At 35.1% G+C, this 22158-nt stretch overlaps 1 pseudogene; it reads right to left on the bottom strand.

The window, feature by feature from the left end:
- Positions 1 to 6032: 6032 nt before the first annotated feature.
- Positions 6033 to 22158, bottom strand: part of LOC127808255 (indole-3-acetaldehyde oxidase-like) — a 46654-nt pseudogene continuing 30528 nt past the window's right edge.

Below are 22158 nucleotides of genomic sequence, written 5' to 3'. Positions count from 1 at the left end.
CATCATAAGATTTAGGAGAAAGTATATATAAAAATTTTAATCTTATTAAGTGGTTTAAGTCTAAATAAAATTAATTTGTCCTCGAATCTATACAGAAGACCACTCTCCGCCCTCTTCTTTTATTGAGCCGAGGCTAAACAGAATACAAAAGCTAGATGTTATCTAGTTAATGGGACCATTGATGTCAGGTGCTACAAATATTGCATTGATGGTATTAAGTTTGAATAATAATAATATTATTATAAACACAATTGATCTCTTTTTTTTTTTTTTTTGCTCGTTAAGTAAAAACATATTTTACGTAACCATTTAAAAAAAAAAATGATTTCTACATTAATTAAGGGAATTAATCAATTGAGAAGTGACATTTGGACATGCTACCACTTCTTATCATTGAATTTGATTTATTGTGGGTTAAAACTTTTGTGTCTAGAAAAGTGACTTAAGAAGGCTAAAGAGTGAAGGAGGAAATTTTCTTTAACAAAGTAGTCCTTGGGAGATTCTCTTGGAGGCCTGCCTATCTCAAGTAGCCTTCTAGAGGCTCTCTTGTGGGTCTTTCCTGGATACAACCCAAGAGACCCTCCCAAAGTCTAAGGTGTGAATCATAATACTAGACAGAGAATGCATTAAATAATCTTTGAAATTTTTGCATGTAAATCCATAAACCCTTGCTTCTACCGTTTAATAGTCTCAATCTCTATAAATAAATAATAATCTTTTTAATTGAGATATATAAATATTTTTACACAAACTACTTGAATATTTTTCTATTTTTTGAATGAGTCTAACTTAATTATTAAAGCGCTCGTGTAAATAACACCATGCCCCCCTAAGTGTCTTTTGTTTTATAAGTCTCCCGAACAGTATTAAATACTCAAGATAAACACTCTCTCGTAATTATAAGTTTATTATCGTATATTAACAACACTACAAATTTTAGGTAGAATATGATGCTTTAATTAATATAAGAATTTGCAAAGATAATTTAGTTACATAAGGGTTTATATAGGAAAATTAAATTCCAATGTAATCTTTTTGCAAAGAAATTCAAAAACAATATGATTGTAGAAATTTTCTAACTACAAATTAAAGCCTTGACCCAAGAGTATTGATTGTAGAAATATAAGTCATGGAGTAGGAAGACCGCCTACCTTTGATACTTTTCCGTACATGATGGTGCATTTGGTCTTATTAATCAGTAAAGTCCTTCAATGATTTATTTTAAATTTTTATTATTTTTAATATATTTATTAAATTTATTTAATGATCTTTTAAAAAAGATATCACGTGATTTCTTATTTGACATTTTTCATATATGCTTATATTTTTTCTCTCAAGATAAATATATCTTGGACCTTACAGATAAGAAAAAATAAAACATATGTCCTTTAATGCATTCTAACAAATTTAACAAACGATTTGGTAAAAATTTTAGAATATTTTTAAATTTTATTTTAATCATATTTCATATCTTGATTTAGAAAATATTCGAATTTTATCTTGATACAAGTTTATCTTATTCATTTTAACAAATATTACCTTAAAACATAGAGAATTACAGATAACTATTCGTGATAAAGAAAAATCTTTTCAAATTTAGCTTAGATTACATAAAGTCTTCTTAAATGATTTGAGAAAAATCTTCTCAAATATAGCCTAGCTTAATTAATAACAATGACTGAGACCAAATTGCAGCGGAGGGAGGAACTCTCCTTCAAGGTAAACATTACCAATAAGAACTATTCCATTCACTTTTCTATTGTTTTATGACTAATTTAGAATGGGTTTTGTGGCAAATCTCGAAGCTGTTATTATGATTCCTTTTTTGCCAAATCTATTTATTTGGTTTCTAGGTTGCCAATAATCTAATTAATTATCATGTTTCTTAATAAATATATTGGTGATCAATTTCATGTATGATCTATTATTTAATACTCAGACTTAAGGATCGAATGAGTTCAATAAGCAACAAAACATACATGAAAGAACACACCATGTTGCCCACTGGGGCATAACCCAGTGATTAAGGGCGAGCACGAGTTACTTTCAAAGAGGTTTTGGACTATAGACTGCTATATAACTAGCTGTAGGTCCCGTATTCGAATATTGGTCTTGGATTCCGTGATTTAACCCCTTGTAAAAATCTTGAGGCTAAATTGCAGGGACTCCCGAAATAAGAGATTTCACATTTTGCTCCCAAAGAACACACCATGCTTAGAAAGTTGCATACCTTGTGTGGTTGTCATGTACGTTACCTTTTGCAACTAAAGATGGATAACTAGTAAGGTTGGCAAATAGCTATGTCGTGATGATGAGGCCAACCTCTTTGCGATAAAGATAACTTAATCTTGATGGGTTGTGGGGGTTTTGACATGTTGCCCACGTATGTTACTTGACGTGAACATGTAAGGGGGGTGTATGGCGTACACCGCCCCTCCTCTGAGTTTGTCCGTGTTGGGCAAATATGATTAAGGCAACATAACATTTTATTGAGCTGCGATAGATTCTTACTTATCACTATTCCGCTTGTGATTGTACTTACATGGAATTGTTAATAGTATATAATCTTTTATTACTTATAATTTCTTTTATCTTTGAATGCAAATTTCTCCTAAATATGTTATCATTAAATATTTGTGGGTAAATATCATATATTATAAATAATTTGTTATTAGTGTGGGTAATTTTTTTATAAGTTCTTATCAGTTTAATTTTGTGTTTACTTCATTTTCTATTAAAAAAGCAAAAAGTAAATGTTACTTCTACTTGAAATATTTAAAGATAAAAATGATATTGCCTAAAGACATTGTTTATTTTATTATATAAATAAATATATAAAAATATTTTATATTGACCAAAATATCATCCCAACAAAACAAAAACAAAATAAAAATGGCTGGCCAATTGGTAAAGATAGGATTGTTGAAGAGGCCATAGCTTGTTTGTCCTTAAAGATTGGATTGATAAAGGGATTGACCAATTGACAAAGATAAGTTTTAGTGTCACCTTGACCCTCCTTGATGCAAGAGAAAATCACACAAGTATTATAATACTTGTTGCCTAAGGGGCAAGGTTTCGTTCTTCCCTCAATCTCTAGGAGATGAGGCATTGCTTTGGTAAAAACATTAAGATCGTGATAATTAGTATCAGAGTAGTGCTCTATGGTAGTATGAAAATGTGCTTAAGGCAATCTTAGACAAGCAACTATTAATCAAGCATTGCTAGTGGATACGCAAAAGCATATAGAAGTCATGGGACGCGTTGGAAATTGGAAGCACTTCTCGTTGAGCCCTTCAAGATGGAATAGGCAAAGGTTGCCCTACATAAACCAGCCAGGGAGCTTGGCTAGGCAATAAAGATGGTCGAGGTCACATGCAACAAGGATGTAGTGAGTTTAAGCGAGAGAAGTATGTGTGTAAGTACATGTGATTGTCATAATGTCTAATTGCAAGTTATAATATTCATTACTCAAAGAACAATGTTGGCTCCACCCCCCTCTCCCAGGCCCTTAAGAGGTGGGACACCATAGGGGAGCAAAACGCTAAGGTTGTGATAGTGAGGAATATAATTCATCTATTTTTCTATATATTTTCTATTATGACAATTTTGAAACAAAAAAGTAATAACATTTTTCAAAAGAAATAAACTTTATTTAATTTCTATTTTTATATAAAATTTCTTTAAAAGTCAACAAGGTTATTTCTTTATTGCATCTTAAAATTGAAGAATCTAAAAGATAATTTTAGCTAATTAGAATGAAAAATATTCCCTAGAAAAAAAAAGAAAAGTCTTCCATCAAGTTTATTTAATTATGAAGCTAAAAGAATTAGTTTCAAAATTGTGTATGAAAAAAAGATAACTGAGGAAATAAAAAGAAAAAAGCTAACAAAAGTAAAGGAGAAATAATGAACACCCTTATCTAGTTCGACTCTTACTTCTCTCTCTTTTTCAAATCCCTTTCTTTATATCAACCCGTCCCTACCATTTTTTATAACTCTTCTCTTATCATGTATTCTTTGTAACTAATCAATTGATTTTTTGCCTTTAATTCACAATTTTACCAATCACACCAATTGGTCTGATCTCGCTCTTATTAGGTTATTGTGATTTGATTCTTTTTTTCTTTTTAATAAATTTGAATGACTTTTATGTTGTTTATTACTTTAAGGTTAAGTTGACAGATAGGGTGAGCTCGAGCTTAATACCCTGCCCCCAATCACATAAATATTGCAATTCCAAGCATCATAATTCATACTAACAAATTTAATTTCTTAAGAAAGATTGAAAATCTTATAGCAAAATCTCATTTTAACTAAGCTTTATAGTTTGCTAAATGAATCTTATGTCACCATTATGTTCCACTATCAATTATTAATGTTATAACACTCATGTTTCTTGTTTATTTTTCTAAATAAAGAGGAACTCAAACTCCACTCGTGAATTTTTATTCACAATGAGTCTCAAGGCAAATGAAAGATGAGAAATTATATTACGTAATTGATAAATAATGTAAAACTCATCGAGTCAAACAAAACTAAAACTTATACAATTCACTTTTTCTCAGTGAAATTATCCAAATATTAGACACAATATTTGACCTTGACATCTCAAGTCTCCACCTAGAGAATGGCTCCTATTGAGTTGCCACTTTAGGTTGTAGAACTTCTTGAATCATCACTATTAATTACATTTATAAACAATAAAAATTCACCAAAATAACTCATAATTATATAAATATGAATGGCATATCATTCTACTACAACAAATTTTATTTTTAGAGACATTTTTCTATTCAATGTGTTAAAAATATTTTAAAGGCACTAAAAATTTAGATTGGATGCATGTTCAAAAATTGCTTTTATATATTACTTGTCTCTATAATATAATTATTATTTTTTTAGAGGCATTAAATTTTTTTTTTTTTGCTCTAAAACTTTACATCAGATGCATGCTAGAAATTTATTTCATTATCTGCCTTTAAAATATAAGACTGTGTTCTCTTTATTTTTTAATTTTTAGTTTTGAATTTATTTTTAATTTTATATTTTAATAATTTATTTTTTAAAAATTAAAAACGTGTTCTCTTTGTCATTTTAAAAAATTATTTCTCAAAACAGAAAATTAAAAAAAGTGTTCTTTTTGAAATTTTGAAAATATTTTTTTAATAATATTTTATTTAATAAATTTGATTATTCAGTAAATTAAAAATATTTAATGTTAATATATTATTAAAAATATATATATTTTAAAGTTAATGAATTTTATAATTTTTCTTATTATAATAATAAAATATAAATAAATAAATAAATGTGTTTTGAGTTTAAGATTTATTTTTTATGAAAACACTCAAAATAATTTTTTATTATTTTAAATTTTTTTTATAATTTTTTTTTCAAAAATATATTTTTAAAAACAGTAAAGAGAATACGTTTTTATTATTTTAAAAAATTAAAAATAACTTAAAAATAGTAAAAAAAACGCAAGCTAATTATTTGAGACACTTAATTATTTTTTCCTTTATAACAAATTCTTTAGAGAGAATTTTCTCCAATCACATTTTCAATTTGCCTTAAAAATGGGCATTTAAAAGCATAAATTAACCTAATGTAATAACCTAGAGGTAGGTGTTAATGTTGGCGATCTCAAGATCATAATTTTAAGTCTCAAAATCCCAACACTCTCCCATTAAAGTGACATAATCTTAAGATTTATATTTTACTGTTACTAGACCAGTATGCCCTATTGCCTCGTAAGGCATTTAGAGCAAAAAATACTCTTTAGAGGCAAAATTTAAATGGTTCAAAAAATAAAATTTTTAAGTAATATTTGTTAATCAAGATATAAACGGAAAAAAGTAAAATATAAAAAACATTATGGACAAAAGTATTTTTCATTATACTTGTTAAATTTATCTAAAAAGAGTCATGTGATTTCTTATCTTGAATTTTTCAGATAAATTTATCTCCTCCCCTTTGAATAAGTTATCTTGAACTTTACAGATAAATTATTTTGATACAACCTTATCTTACTCATTTTAACAAACGTTACCTTAACATAAAGTTCACAATTCACCAACTACAAGCCTATAACTAATGTAACGAAAGACATATACACATTAAAACGAAACTAATACAATAAATGCAAGCAGAAGAAGAAAGGTTCCCTGCTTACAACATATGTATATATATATCTCAAAGGAAAATAATTAATAGCAATTAGTGTATGGGAAGTTAATTTTTGGAGGTAGCTGAGAGCAAGTTTTTCAAGAAGCATTCCACATTGTCCAGTCCACAAAGTTGCTTCACAACTGGCATGGTAGCTGGGACCTCTAGCTGGAATATTGTGGAATAATGAGAGCTATCTAAACCTTTCCAAGAAGCAAGCTGTTCTCTTGCTTCTTTAATGGCTGCCCTGGTCGCACAGTGAACTGAAGTTGCAAGAAGCAAAGGCGGCTCCCCGGAAGCTGCAAATAGCAAAACAAATACATACATACATACATACATACATATATATATATATATATAGAGAGAGAGAGAGAGGGAGAGGGAGAGATGTAAGAATTATCTTGTGGTCCACATGATAATTAAGGAATATTTTATCAGATATGTTTAAATTTAGTTTAAAAGATATATACAACTCTTGATAAACTTTGATAAGAGGCTACATCTATAATTGTAAATAGGGGTTTGGTCCTCTCAATGCCACACACAGAGCAAAACAAATTACAGTTCTATTTTTCATCCATCATCAAAGTTGGGGTTAGAAGATAGAAATCAAATCCGGCTATTTTCTTCATCAACTGACAGTCTCTTTTATGGCTTTAAGTTCCAATGGATCAAGGTACACTTTCTTTGTGAAATACATGAAGTTTCTAAGATTTATGGGCATAATGTTTTATTCTTTGTTGTTATCTTTACAAGCAATATGATAGCTTACAAGATATCCAATGCCACATGAAAAAGGTTAAGTAATAGTTAGGTGGGTTCGGAGCTGTTACAATATGACTGTATTAGAGCTGTATTGTGAACCACAGGGGCTGCCTTCATTGAATGCATGGTATTTAACATTAAATGTGTGAAATGAATAACATTTGCAGCGTGTCATGTCTTGCTAGAATGTACTCTCATGCATTGCATTTTAACATTCTATACCATGCAAGGGATGGGGAATGCATTTGACCAGACGATAAATAAGAGAGGAATATATGCACAATGCAAGTATGTATTTTGGAGCATGCTGTGTATATTACCTAAATGTGGATGTACCAACTTAATCATAAGACATGAAATATGATGAGATTATGTCTAGTGAATGCTTTACTTTATTCTCTCGTGTAGACTTAGTAAAAGGGTTGAAAGCATGAATATGCAAAGCAGGCAAGGGGAACTATCGCCTAAAGGGCGACTATAGGTAAAATCATCGATCAATTGTTAACTAGTCAATCGACTATAAGAAAACAAAAACTAAGGGAGATTAGTTGTTAAGGAATGATAGAAGATTGATGATTGATTGTCTAGAGCTAAAAGTTTGAATAATAAGAATCGACTGATCACATCAATTGAATAATAAGAACCGACCGATCGCATTGATTAATGGCCATGAGGAATTAAAATGAGGAAAACCGCACTTGCAAAGTGGAGGTCCCACACCAAAAAGATAGAGGGTAAGTCCTTCTAACCAAAAATACAACACAACACGTCACAAGCCAAGGGAGGAAAAAAAAAAAAAAACTTGGCATACCCTATGATGGAGATGTGAGATAAGTACCAAAATGTACAAAACATGAGCATAACTAAGACAGTTATGTTAAGAAAGATTTGTGACCATATAAGAAAAGACAAAATAAGAAATAAGATAATACATAATATGGTTCGAATGTCACATGTTGAAGATAAACTATGGGAGACACAATTAATACGGCTCAAACATGTAAGAAAATGACCAATAAAGGCACTTGTGAGACAAATAAATGAAATAAAGGAATTTTGTAGCAAAAGAAGTAGAGAATGAGTATAGAAAACCTAGTGCAAAACCTTACAAAGGATATAGATATGAATAAAGATAATTGACGGTCTAAAATTCATGCAACTGACTTCACCTAATGAGACTAAGGCATGCGATTACTGTTGTTATAGTAGGTTTGTTGATATCCTATATAAATATTTCATAATGTTTTCTGAAGTGGCCTTGGATTGACTATTGAATTGATAAAAAGAAATGAGATTTGTCTTATGTTTGAGAATCATTCAATGTTTGGGGTTTAAGATTTATTCTTAACATCATATTAATGACTTAAACCATCTAATATCATATTCTAGAATAAACTAAATTGAAGCTCTGACAAAGCCTATAGCTATACCCTGCATCATTCTACTCCACTTAATAATCTCATCAATGGTGGCCAACTTGCCCCAACGCTCCCATTTAAATCTTCTAAGATTGGTGATCTTGTTCTCATTTATCATTGTATAAAGTTGTTCCAAAAATAAAATGGAAATTAATATGCAATTGAATTGCAAAGCTTCTTGTCCATGCCTTCTCAGACTTAACCTTGGAGAAAAATACTACCATCTCAAGAAATACGTTGGCCTAAGTGATAATAAATTTCTAGAATACCAAACCTAAAAAGTAATCTAGTTGAATTTAATTTTAAGTAAAAACTAATGAGTTTCAGAATTGCAATTCTTTTCTAAAGGTCATTATAAATGAGTAACCACAAGCCTTTTTAGCGATAATTTGGACAATAATTCATTTTTTAGTAAATTAATACCAACTGAAATGAGTTAAGAAGCAGAGGGTGGGGGTGGGGGTGGGGGTCAGTTCAATTAACTGAAAAAAGAAAAGGTCTACTTCCAATCTGATGTCCATTTTGTGACTAATCTCATATGCGACTTAAAATTAATATGTCAAGTTGGGAGTTATTTGACGTATTTTCTAAATCCATCTTCTCCCTCGTTCGAATAAAAGCCCTACCCATGGTTGTTACCTTTACATCAGTACCTCTGATACCATCTTCTACCTGTTTTCCTCCTTATCCTTATTCCCATCCTCTCTCCTCTCTTCAAACCCTAGCCTTGTTGCGATTTGCGGTTCCTGAATCCTATGTTTGGATAGGGGGTATGGAGAGGGAAGGGAGACCTTTTCCTTTCTTTGGATGGAAAAGGGGAACGAGATCATTGCAAAAAGGGGAGCTCCTCTCCTTCCTGATTTGGTCGAGTTCATTGCAAAAAGGGGAACGAGAGCTTCCAACTTCCCTTCTTTGAGAGCCAAAGGCATCAGAAGGACCCTCGGGAGCGCCTTTGAGGGTAGGAGGGTCTAACATAGGTACATCCGATGTTAGGGCCAAAGATTCAAGGTGGGGAAGCTTGGACGAAGTACCTGTTTCAGACCTCTTTATTTTAAGGTGTCTTCGTGACGAGTTAGGAGCTGGTGGAGGAAGGAGGCTAGGATCTTGCACGCTGGATGGAGGCCTTGGTAACTAGCTAGGAGCTACTGGCGGATGAGCCTATAGGTCTTGCTCACTAGGCAGGCATGAACTCCTACCATGTCGCTTGAGTGTTTATTCCCTGAATAGATTCATGTCTGCAAAACAAGAGATTAAAGTACAAGTCAGCCACTGATATTGGTAAATATAAAGCAATCTCTACGATACTGAGGTTCTACCCTCAAAGGAAGAACGCTCAGGAAAGACCATAGTCCTTAAAAAATTCCCCTCTTCCTCTTCCTCTTCCTCCTCCTCGGGGCCCTCGTCCTCTTCCTCGCTACCCTCTTCCTCCTCAACTCGACAAGTGTCCTCGGGTATAGCTAATGGTGACACAAAAGCGAGATTGGAGGGCCCGGGCATGTCCTCGAGCCGAATGCCCCACCCTGCAACTACGATATTTTTTGGGGTAAGTAGGTCGAGCAAGGTACACATGTCAAGAGCACATAATCTTTCAATTACTCGGCGATAAACAGCCTAGGAAATCCTGACGTCATCAAGCTTCTCTGACCAGATGCCCGGCTCGTTATCCCAACACCAATGAAGCAATGCTTTCCAATTGGGAGAAGGCTCGATCACAATCCATTAGAACTCGAAATCCACCTTATTTTGAATTTTTTTGAAGAAGGGGGGTAGACTTACAATTCTTTGAAGTGTAAAGAAGACTCCCCTTCATTCGACCCTTCTCAACCTATAAATGCAGCCGAACAATTCGACAAAAGGAGGTACATGGATCATATGGCAAAGAATAGTAAAGCCAATCAACTGAACCTAACCATTAGGATGAAGCTACGCTGGAATGATACAATGATAATCCAGCCATTCCGTGTCAAAACTAAATAAGGGAAAACGAAGACCCACTCTTAGAGAAGCCAAAGTAGACCCCAAAACCATGTCCCCCTACCAGGGTAGTACTTGTCTCCTTAGGCGTAGGGATCCTAATATGGTGGTCAATGGGAATTTGGAAATGGGACTAGATCCCGGCTAGTTCCCTCTCCTTCACCGAAGATCACCGTCCAAGGGATATGTATACACTGGGAGCAAGAGGCGGGGGGGGGGATAGCCTTCTTAAAATGGCCCATGACAAACGCTCAAATCTCAAAACAAAAAGAAATAATGTAAAGGTAAGGCTAATGAAGAGACCCATGGATGAGGGTCACACAAAGGTGAGGCTGGCGAAAAGACCCATGGATGAGGGTCACAAAAAGGAGAAGCTGACAAAGAGACCCATGGATGAGGGTCACGCAACAGTGAGACCAACGAATACACCCATGGATGAGGGTCACCCGGGGTGAAATCGCTAGCAACAATTATGGACGAGAGTCACTCGAGGGTGAATATACCTAAGAGTCCCTATGGATGAAGGTCTCTCGGGGGGCGACACAAGACCATGGATGAGGAGTTATACCATGCGAAAATCTAGAGTGCCGAGGTACTTTGAGAGGAGTTATACCATGCAAAAATCTAGAGTGCCGAGGTACTTTGAGAGGATTCTTACGGGAGAGTGGTTGGCGCAATGGTCAAATGAAGGGCCAAGGCTTCCTTTTTATAGTGGCCCCTAGGAGACATTGTGTAAAAGATAACTACGAGAGACGTGAAGACGGAGGAGATAGATATAGAAAAATTCTCTCAAAATGAAAATGGCCTCTTGAAAGTAGAGTAACAACGTGAGAGAAATACTCTTCCTCTCGAGACACCCGATAGAAAGAGTAGAGAGCAATTGTTATGCCTGACAAAATATCAAAGGAATGTGGAGAAGAATCAGAAAATAGTCAAGAGGGAGAAGTGCCATGTGGCGGCCCGAGGATGCGCTGCATGGCAAGCCAGCCATGGGTGATTAGGTCGAGTCACCCGGGGGGCTGCCACCCTCGAGTGGGGGTCACTCAGGAGTGGCAGAAGGCTACACCCCCAAGTGCCACTCGGCAAGCCCAAGGAGCAATCCCCTCGGCACGCCTAATAGCGCGCACATGGCAGCCTCGCAGCCCCCTTCCCCATGTAGGCTGCCACCCCCCCCCCCCCCCCCCGCCCCCGCCCCCCCAAAGCCTCATCCCCCGAGTGGTGTCACTCGGGGGTAAGGCACCCTTGAGTGACCGCCACCCAGGGTGCCACGCATTAGCTCCCGCGGCGTACCCGTGCACACATCCCAACGTGCCTGCACGCCTGCGACCTCTCGTGCACAACCTTGTGCGCCCGCACGCCTACGACCCTAAATGCACACACATGTCCACCAACACTCGCCTTCACCCCCACCCACACACACCTCTGAGTAAGGTTGACCCGAAGTATCATAATCACATCTGAGTGCCTACATGTCTGCACTCCCACGCCACCACCTTCGAGAGAATCAATCAAAAACTACCCCCGCGAGACTCGGTTAAAGCCCCTCCAAGATTCTTGCCAAGTAGATCGGGCCACTTGACACATGGTTGCCACTCCCATCGCTATAAATAAGGGGTCTCTTCCCTTCATTTGGTAGGCAATCTCTCACTCTTGTACTTACCTTTTGCCTTCAAGCATTTCACTTCTACGAGGGTCTGACTTAAGCATCAGAGGGTCCACGCGGGGATTCTCACCTACGTCTCTAACCGATTTTCTTTCCAACAGATTATCCATCGCCCGAAGGAGTTATCCATCTCCCGAGTGAGTCATCTATCGCTCGAGTACGCTGCACGTGAGTCATCCATCGCTCGGATACGTCGCACATGAGTAATCCATCACTCGGATAAGCCATACATGAGTCATCAATCGGTAGTTTCCCATCTAAAAAAATTATTGTTGTAACCATGCAACAACAGTGGTATTAGGTCCAGGTTTCTTGGTTCATTTGACTCATAATGAGTTATTGAGTTTTGTTAGAGAAGTGTAGGAAGAATCTCGAATTAGTGGAATACAAAATTAGTGGGAATAATATCACAGTATTTTAGGAAGTTTTATGTTATTATCTTGCCTGTTGTATTCTCTTATAGCTTAGGAATCATTTCCATTTTACAGCATCCTAGATTAGGAAATTAATCATGTATATATATCCTAGAGAATAATGAGATTTGTGTGAGAGCTATTCACCCCAAAACTTGTCTCGTTTCAAGTTTATTACTGAGAAGGCCTATTGTATTGGATTTTCCAATAATTCCAGCACTTCCTAATGAGAGAATAGTGCCTGTAACAATGAAATATGCATACACCTGACAGGTCCACCATGGCTTCTGTTCTGGCTGCATCTTGACGCCTCATGCTCAACCTCTCATTGCCCCTCCCGGGTCTTACAACGAGGCTCCAGAACGATCCGTATGTATGACTACTAATGGAGAAAAGGACACGGACATACCTCAATTTTATACTATAGTTAGTTATATTGTCAATTTGAAGCAATAGGAAATGGATATGCAGACCTTGCTTGGTCAGATTCAAGCTCTAATAGAGGAATTTAAGGAACTCAAGCCAATTACCACCACTATTGTTGAACAACAAACTCAGTGGGATAAGTTTTTTGTGGTCCATACCTTATCAGCTCTTCACCAAATCTTGAGCCTATTCATTGATAGATTTTAACCAGTGAGACTACTCCCTCTATGGATGATATCTTCTCTTGGTTGTTGCAAGTGTCCTCCTCTTTTAATGGTGTCCTCCTCTTTTATTGCCCTTATAGAGTCTATTTCCACTAACCAATCTTCCTTAGCTTCTCAAACTAGTGATAAAGGAAGTCAAGGAGGTAATCGTGGTGGAAGGGGTTGTGGCAATCGCTTACATTGCAATTATTGTAATCACATTGGCCACACCCGCAATTGCTACTACTCATTTCATGGGAAACCTTCCTCCATTGCTAATGTTGTTGAAATTGGCTCTACTAATGGATTTGATTCTACTACTGGCTTATCTAGCGGGCAATCATCTTGAACTATTTCACTTTTTGGTGTTGATTAAAAGGAGTTCTTACATTTTCAAGCATCCAAATAGTCTTCATCTTTATTGTATGTTACCCCTATTGCTCGCACTGGTAATTCCATTGCTTGTACTTCTTAATCTGCCTATCTTGGTCCTCGGATTTTAGATTCTAGTGATTCTGATCATATTTCTAGCAATCTCTTTCCTTTTACTACTACTAACTATAATGGGTCTCTTCCTACTATTACTTATGTCGATGGTTCCCAATCACCATCCAAAGGTCTTGGACATGCACAACCTTTCCCTTGTTACCCCAGCCCTCTATTCTTTTCATTTAATCTCCATTAGTCAGCTTACGCGCACTCTTAATTGTTCTCACGTTTGTTGCTAGCTATGTTCTTGTGAAAGACCAAACTATGGAACAAAAAATTGGTACAGAACGTGAGTTACTCTTCTTTCAACTCCATCATTCGCTCTTGCCACAACCATAGATTCTTCTAATCTTATTCATGGTCACTTGGGATATGCTACTCTCTCTATGCTTCAAAAGATGGTCCTTAGTCTTTTTGGTTTACATTCTTCGAATTGTGAGTTGTGTTAGTTAAGTAAACATACTTGTACTTCTTTTTCTTAGAATCATGTAAATAACAAACCTGAGTCTCCTTATCACTTTACCCATTCTAATGTATGGGGTCTGAGTTGTGTCGGTTTCACTTTAGGTTTCGGTATTTTGTAACTCTTATTGATATTCTCGTTATACTTGGCTTTTTAATGAAAGATTGTTCTGAATTGTTTTCCATCTTTTAGTGTTTTGTGGTGAGATTTGTACCCAATTTGGAGTGCCTTTTCATATGTTGCATGGTGATACGCCAGTGAACATTTTTCTATTACTTTCACTTTTTATGTCTTCCAAGGATATTTTGCATTAGTCTTGTTCTCATACCCAACAACAAAATGGGATTGTTAAATGTAAAAATCACTATTTGAAGTGATGTTGTTCACTTCCTGTTATTTGATTAAACGTATACCTTCCTTCACGCTTCGCAATGCAATTCCTCATTCTATTTTGTTTCCTAATGGCCCTATCTATTCTCTTCCTCCTCATATCTTTGGGTGTACTTGTTTTTTATAGGATCTTACTCATGGACATGATAAGCTTTTTGCTTCATCTCTTAAATGCGTGTTCTCGGGGTACTCCCAACTTCAAAAAGGGTAATGATTTTATTCTCATGATTTACATTGTTGCCTTACTTCTATTGATGTCACTTTCTTTGAAATCACCCCGTTCTTCTCTTCCATCAGCTCTAACTCATCCTCTATTTCTAAGGTATTCCCTATTTTGTTTTGATGTCCTTTTGCCTCCAAATTCTATTGGCTCCTCTGTAGTTACTTGGCTCCACCATTTCAAACTTATTATTGTCATCCTCATTCCCACCTTAAGGATGCACTTGCCCAAGAAGTTATTATTGATTCACCTCCCGTATCATTGACTTCATCTGCTTTGGTTCCACCTGCTTCTACTCCACCCATGGTTGTTCACAAAGGTATTCATTCTGCACATAATCCTCAAACCATTTACAATTTTTTGCCTTATCATTCCTTATCTGTTTCATATTATGCCTTTGTTTCCCCTAATTTCTTTTATGTCTCCTCCTAAGACCACTAATGAGGCTCTTTCTCATCCGAAATGGCTACAAACTATGATTAATGAAATGTCTACTTTGGATTCTTCCAATACTTAGAACCTTATCTAGTTTCCCCCTACTAAGTTGATTGTTTGGCGTCATTTGGTGTATATTGTTAAGGTAGGTCCTGATAGCTAAGTTGATTGGTTGAAAGCTAGCTTGGTCGCCAAAAGTTTACTCAAATTTTTGGCTTGGATTATAGTGATACATTCTCTCCTGTTGCTATGATTTTTTTATATCTAATTGTTTCTCTACTGCCTCTACTCAACATTGGCCTCTTCATCATCTAGACATTAAGAATGTTTTTCTCCATGGTAATTTGCAAAAGTAGATTTATATGGAGCAACCTCATGGCTTTGTTGCTCAAGGGGAGTATGGCTTAATATTTCAATTACATAGGTCACTCTATGTTTTGAAACAGTCTCCATGTGCTTGGTTTGGATAGTTTAGTGCAATTATACAACAATGATCTTAAGCGAGGTAGATCATGTTTGTTTTCTATTTTCATATTTCATCCATCTCTGCATATATTTGATTATCTATGTGGATGACATAATCATCACTAAGGATGACTAAAAAGGTATTGTCCAACTAAAACAACATTTGTTTTGTCACTTTCAAAAGAAGGTGTTAAGTTTTGCAGAGGAAATATGTTTTAGACATCCTTGAAGAAACAATAATGTTGGGTTCCAAACCTGTTGATAATCCTATGGATCCAAATGTCAAACTTCTACCAAGATAAGGGGAGTTATTACCTGGTAGATAATGGAGACTTGTTGGAAAATTGAACTACCTCATAATCACTTAACCTAATATCTCCTTCGCAATAAGTGTTGTCAATCAGTTCGTAGATTTACCATGTAATAGTCATTGGGATTTTGTGATCCAAATTCTCAAATATATAATATATTCTAATAGGGGACATGCTCAAATTATGAGTTATACAAATGTAGATTGGGCAGGTTCTTCCTCAGACAAATGCTCAACTTTTGGATATTGTATTCTTATTGGTGGGATTCTAGTCTCTTAAAAAAGTAAGAAGTAAAGTGTAGTGGCAAGATCAAGTGCAGAAGTTAAACATCGAGCAAGGGCTTTGGGTACCTATGAACTTATACAACTACAGCAACTTCTTAAGGAGTTGAGATTCAGAGAAGTTCTTATGAAAATCATTTGTGATAACCAAGCTGCTTTATGCGTTGTTTCTACTCTAGTCTTTTGGAGAGAACCAAACATATAGAGATTGATTGTTACTTTCTTAGACAAAAATTTCTTGCAGGAGATATAGCTATTGAGTTTGTTAACTCAAATGGTCAGTTAATTGATATATTTACCAAATCCCTTACAGGTTCTAGAGTGAGTTATATTAGTAACATGTGCATGTGACATATATGCTCTAACTTAAGGGGGATTGTTGGAATATAATGTACAGTATAAGGGCATTATGTTAATATGTGTGCACTACCATTCTTGTATTCTTTGACCTAGTATGTATATACATCATTCTCAAGAATGTACAGTTAGATTGACTAACGCCTAGTCTAAAGTTGTCCAAAATGAAAGCACATCATCTAGGGAGACATTAGTATCAATATTTGACAAGAAATTGAAAGAACTTCAAAAAGATACCTTTAGAAGAAAGAACACATTTTTGGTGATGTCCACTGCTTAATACCTCAATGTTGAACCGTTTCGGTATTGTGTCAATAGTTGGGATTTTGTATGTCCATGTGTCATTTGCAACAACCAATCCATCAGAATTTGTGGCATATTCTTCAAGCATAAAAAACCCAATCCCTTGTACAAATGCTCCCTCAATCTATTAGAAGCCATTACACAACTCAATCTATTAGAAGCCACTACACAAAAATTTAAAATTTTCACTTTGCTAATAATGTGATACTAATGCAATAAAGAAAATGCTTAAACCTACAATTAGGAGGAAAAAGAGATAGAGCATTTCTGTATCTTCACATGCAAAACTACCAGTAAAACCCTTTTGGCAACTAATATATAATCAGACTGAATATATGAACTTTTAGATTGGTTAAAAAGTTTTAAGATCACTATCAAAAAAACTGAAAAGTTTCAAGACTGGTTTTGTGTTCAAAATATTATGAGTTAGAGCAACCTGTCCCAAATCCACAGCAGGGTTCAAGCTCCGTCCACAGTCATAAATTATATCTGATTGCAGTATTGTGGTTTCCCCAGTCAAGAGGTCTACTTCTACCTGCAAAACAACAATATCATTTATAATATTCACATTAATATGGTAATATGGCAGGAAGCACAATTTCTACAACAGTAACACATAATGGTGATATATTCAACAAACAAGGAAGCAGCTTCACCTGTCGCTAGAAAGGGGTGGGGTAGGGGGAGCATATAGAAGAGAAAACAGAAGACAAATTCTTTGAACAAAACTTAAGGTAAGAGAAATCCATGTGAGAGATAAACTTAGCTTACCTCACTCACTGCAGCACCATAATTCAAGTATTGCATACAAGTGAAGTCAGCCACATAGTAAGAACTTGCTGACAAATTCACAGATTGCATATATGCCTACACTTAGAAGATCATAAAAAGTTAAGACGGAAAAAAATTTAAATTTATGTATTAAGTGAGGGTGTATATAGCAATGGCAGTTACTTAGGTTTAATTATTATTCTCAATTAACAAACCAGAATCCAGTCAAGAAATTGAGTAAGACATCAAAGTGAAGAATATGGGGAGCTTCTTTAAATCAACGTGGAAAAAATATTTTTCTTGATCATCAATTAAAATTGTTAAGGAATCAACTCTAATACCACTTATTGGGAAAACACTAAATGCAGAAAATAAATTCTGTTCATGCCCACGCAGGATAAAAATAAGAGACAGATTTAACATGGTTCGACAATATGCTTACTGAAACCCACAGGTGAAAGAAAAATAAAGTTCATTACGTGAACACTGGGGTAAAAAAGAGATGGACTCTCACACAACTGCATAAGCCATTACATGCAAACTTACTCCTCTCTAAACAACACCCTAAACTGATGTGCTCCACCACAATCTAATGATCAGATATGTGGCTCTATAAATAGAGCAAAAGGGCAAGTTCTAAATCCAGAACTCACTGAGTTTTGGATTTGGTATACAAACCGTATTGTTATCTATCATACTTTGGGTTGGATTATCTAAATTTGAATTCAAGACAATCACAACAAAATTCTAGTCCAACAAATTAAGTGTGTTACCAAAGTGAAGAAGAAATTGTATCGACTCTCTCACATCAGAAATCTCATAACCTTACAAATATAAAGCCAAAAAATAAAAAACAAATGAAGTTAACCTACCTCCTCCCGCAGTAGATTAGTATCATATCTAATTTTTAGTTGTCTATTTCCCTTCAATCATGATTTCTGCAGATGAAATTAAGTGGATCATAAAATTTTCCCTTTAAACAAAAATCAGCAAGGATGTCTACGTGAGTCCTCTAGACATACAAACATCAATATTTTATTTTTATATGCTAGGTAAACTCACATCCAAGAAGTACGTTGCATGCTATTTACAAACAGATATTGTCATAGTGGATGAGACATAAGAAGGCATAAATAATAAACTTAAATTGTGGAGAAACACCTTAGAATCTAGACGTTTTAAATGGAGTTGGTTGAAAACTGAGCATGTGGATTGTACGTTTAGTAACAATGGATGTGTGGATGATGTTATTAAAAAACTTAGAGATCCAAACAAAAAAAGATCAATTTTAGTATCTTGGACAAGTTGTTCAGAAAAAAGGGGAGATTATATATGGAGAATGTTACTATAGAATCAAGGCATGATGGTTAATCTGGAGAATTTCAGTAAACAATAATCTTGTATTGATTACTATTCAATTGCTGGTGGAATATTTCCTTACAACCATGCTATGATCCTACTGTGATCTTTCCTTCATGTGCTAGTAAATAATATAAAAATAGGATTATATAATCCTATTGTAATCTTTCCTTATAACATTGCTTTAATTTGATGAAGTATATAGTTGTTCCTTTCATCCAACTACAACCTTTCTCTACTATTTTCTCCTCTTTTTTCTTTCTTCAACTCTATGGTCATCATTAGTAATTTGTGATCCACATAATTGATGAGCACCCCTTATTCCTATTTGTCTATCAGTCTATGTCTTTGACAAAGATAATGTTTCTGCAATCATAGTTTACTCACTTCACATTTTAACAAGACTCTAACAACCCTCATCAATGACAAAGAGCAATACTAAACCTATGCCCTTTATTGCATTGTCTAACATGAACAGAGAGAGTGGCATCAGCCTCAAAAGAAGCAAGCTCGATTTGGATAGAAGCACGCCAACCATAAGAACCCCAAAAATTTTCACAATAGTTTCTGATATTTGAAGAAGCTTTCATTCAGATATCATGGTTTGGTGAGATATTCAGCTAGTTAGCATACATACTACTGCCCATACCGAAATAAATGTAATGCAATAGAGCTAACAATGACTTCTTCTACTCTAGTCTAACTCTAATGTGAAGAAGAGAACAAACAGTCCAAAAAGAACTTCAAAGTGGGTATATATACCTGGTCAATCAGGGTCTCCCATTTTACAACACCCATTTGCTCCTGCAACTTGTTTTTGAGGGGCATCAATCTTTCAACCAATGTATTGCAACAAAGTCTAACTGCTTCACAGCTTGATTCTGAGGTAGTGCTTCCAGCAGTCAAACCCCCTTGTATCAAGCTCAAGGAATCTGATTGTATGACCCTTACTTTATACAAGAGATCTTGAGTCCCATCACATTTTACTGAACTGAGAGAAAATGCCGTCATCTGTTTGACCTTTGTCCAAAGACCCTGACCCAGCTCAATCCCTCCAACTTCTACAACAACAGACCCATCTAAAAGAACACTTACTTTCCCCGGGGTTGGTCTTAGTGAAACACCATGCACAATAGGAACTCGAGAAATACCTTTTTTGCGCCATCTATTATACCTGTTGAACTGTTGTACTGTTTCAATTCTTTGGGCAAGGCATGATGACCTTGCTAGTTTATCCCAAATGGAAGGCAAAGTATACTCTAATGGTTCACCTACACTACCCTTATAGAATAGTTTCAGGCTATAAAATGTGTGGAGATTTCTCTTTCTCACAGAATCCACATCCATTGAAAGGATAGATGCCACATGCTCTATTACAGTTTCAGCAATAAAAGATCCCTGTAACTCACCAGGGGCTCGCATTGCTGTTTTAGATGTATGGTTTGTCTTGCATAACTTTATGTCAAAAGACAGAGCTCCCCAATCATATGTTTTTAGTGCATTAAGAATGTTGAGAGGCATTATTGGGCTAATATCTGCACAGATTCCAGCGTTGAGTAATATATCAAGGTGTAAAGCTGTGATCTTCCCATCAGATTTAAACCCAACACTGTATGTTATTTTCATGGGGTGCCTTCCTCCTGCCATTACCATATCTGTCTTCCGATTCATATATATTCGGACAGGGCGGCCTAACTTGTGTGCTGCAAGTGCACATGCTGCAGCAACCTGAAGTACCAATTGTAAAACTCTTGCATCAAGTCTCTAAAAGCAGGATAGAAACAGATTATTGTTCCAAAGTTGTTGGACAAAGCATATTCAGATCAAGAGAGTTGACCTACCTTCTGTGGGAGGGTGAGGGGAAATAAACCACTTCAGATCAAGAATCTCAAAACTATGTTTTCATTACTATGAGAAATCTAAAGTTCAATACCTTGAACGTTTTATTCCAACCAAATATGTCGCACTAACAGAGGAACACATATCAAAAATCACTGTTTCTACAATACATACTGTTACATTTATAAACTTAACCTAAAACTTTTAAGGAAAAATGTTGGGATAAAACAGTGAAAAGTACATAGGTCAAAAAACAATGGTAACCTTTATTTAATGTTAATATGATAATTATAAGTAGAGCACATTATGTTAAAGTAGCATTTGTTAAAATGAGAAAAATAAGGGAGTATCAAGATAAGGCCAGAATACTTTCCGGACCAAGATATGGAATGGTAAAGATAAGGCTGGGAAGCATTCCAAAATTTTTATCAAACTATTTGTTAAATTTTTTAGAATGCACTAAAAAACACGAGTTATTTTTTTCTTATCTGTAAGAACCAACATATGTTTATCTTGAGGGGGAGGGAAGATAAGCATATCTGGAAAAATCAAGATAAGATAATCACGTAACTTCTTTTCTAAGGGTCAACAGATAAGTTTAACAAGCACGTTGGAAAGGACAAACATCTGGAATGCTTCCTATATCTGACATTTTCCACCCATATCTTGATTAACAAACACTACCTAAACAAGAGTTGAGTGAATGTAGCCTTTAACAATTACTTGATTATTTGAAAACAAGTCAAGTTAAATAAGTTTAACATAATAAAACAGGTCCTTCACCCTTAGACATGAAATAGAATATAATGGCCTTATAAAAAATATGGTCATGGATAGAGATGGATGAGGTCTAGAATTCATGTAGCTGAGCCCATCTAGTGGGAACAAGGCTTGTGGTGGTTGTACTGTACGGTAAGTCCTTAAATCTTTTTGTTCAAAAAAGTAAATATTGAAAGTTGATTGTCAAAAAGATGAGGAAAATAGAAGACAATCAACGACTAAAATCTGTAAAAAGCTACAAAGGAAGTTGCAAGATTCCAGCTTCTGTTTTTGTATGAAAAAGCTTTCAGACTCAATCTAATTCTAGTTTCTCAATTTGTGTTTCCCATTTCTAAGAAATCATGGAAAGTACAACATCAGAAAGGAAGAAAGACGGAAAAGGAAGAGAAAAAAAAACATTAATTTCGTCTTTCTTTTTCTTTTTGATTAAGATATCTTCTTCATCTTCCAGCTCAAACAATTACTGGATTATATAATGCATATTCAAAAGATTGTTTCCATGTAAAGGAATTAAAGACCTAGACCTCCTATCATTTCTCCTTACTAAAAACAATTAATAATAATAATTTAATAAACAATGCATCATCCAAAAATCATGCATAATCTTAAATAGTAAGAATGCCAAGTCAAAATGTAACGACCCATTGTTGAACTTGGGTATGATTTTGC

This window comes from Diospyros lotus, chromosome 1 (genome assembly GCF_014633365.1).
Source record: "Diospyros lotus cultivar Yz01 chromosome 1, ASM1463336v1, whole genome shotgun sequence".
NCBI classification, from domain to species: Eukaryota; Viridiplantae; Streptophyta; class Magnoliopsida; order Ericales; family Ebenaceae; genus Diospyros; species Diospyros lotus.
The sequence above is the reverse complement of the archived record's forward strand: the minus strand, read 5'-3'. Positions and strand labels throughout refer to the sequence as shown.